Here is a 1,258-nt window from a genome sequence, read left to right on the forward strand (position 1 = left end):
CCATATTTTCTCTATTCATTCTTCTGTTGTTGGACAGCTAGGTTGGTTTAATATTGTGTCTACCACTAGTGTCCCAAGTTGTTTGTTTTTTATGTGATTTTGATTTCAGCATTCCATTATATGAATCTTGGTACTAAACACATCGAGGGACGCTTTAAAATATCGAGAAAGAGCTTGAGTTTATATTTTTACCATTTATTTTTATTAATGATTTAGATTCTTGTTAATTTAAAATTATGTATGTTTTAGGAAGGGAGAGTTATATGTATGTGAATGCAGGTGCCTAACAGAGATGTTGGATACCCCTGGAGCTGAAACACAGGCAGCTGTGAGCCTCCTGGTATGTGCTGGGAACTGTACTTGGGTGCTCTAGAAGAATGTCAATGCTCTCAAACACTGAGCCACCTTTCAGTTCCTTATTACATTGAAATATTATGTCTTTGGGTGGGAGGGTGGAGTGAGGTATGTGCATGTCAGTGCAGGCCTATGGAGGCCAGAAAAAGGCACCAAGTCACTAAAACTAGAGTTGTAGGCTGTTCTGAGCCACTTAACATGGGTGCTAGGAATCAAACTTGTGTCCTCTGCAAGAGCTGCAAGAACTCTTCACTGTCAAGCCGTCTCACCAGTCCTTCAGATTCTAATTTAAAAGAATGGACTGGATATGTGATATCTAAGGAATAAAGGAGTCCAAGCCTCATTCCAGCAGCAGGGGCCATGCTGTGAAAAGGAGAGAGATGGACACATGCCAGTTATTCTGGATGCTTACTGGCCCTAAGAAGCTTGTGAGAGACTGGAGCTGCTGGGGCTCAGAGCCAAGGGACAGCACCCTGGCACCCTGTTGGTGGCATTAGCTGTATGTATAGTCTTAGTAGCAAAGGAGACTTCTGGGAGTCAACACAGTGGTTCTACTTTCGATTGAAGCAAAAGAGAAAAACAGTGTCAACCCCTCACCTCCATTGTCACAAGATCCCACTGTGAGAATGAGTTTCCTCCTTCTCCTGCTTCTCTGCAAGGCTACATCTTACAACGGTGAGCAAGCATCAATGCTTTGTTTATGATGGTTAAGTTTATCTATAACAAATGGCAATTATATTTACATTTGTGTAATTGGTTTTTATTGCTATAGTCACTTCATGGAATCCTCAGGGGATTGGCTCTAGAATACATCTTCTCCTCTCTTCTCTCAGGAGCTGTTTGCCTGTTTTTCTGAAAGAGAGAGAGAGAGAGAGAGAGAGAGAGAGAGAGAGAGAGAGAGAGA

This window comes from Grammomys surdaster, unplaced genomic scaffold (genome assembly GCF_004785775.1).
Source record: "Grammomys surdaster isolate TR1022 unplaced genomic scaffold, NIH_TR_1.0 206, whole genome shotgun sequence".
Classification (NCBI taxonomy): Eukaryota; Metazoa; Chordata; class Mammalia; order Rodentia; family Muridae; genus Grammomys; species Grammomys surdaster.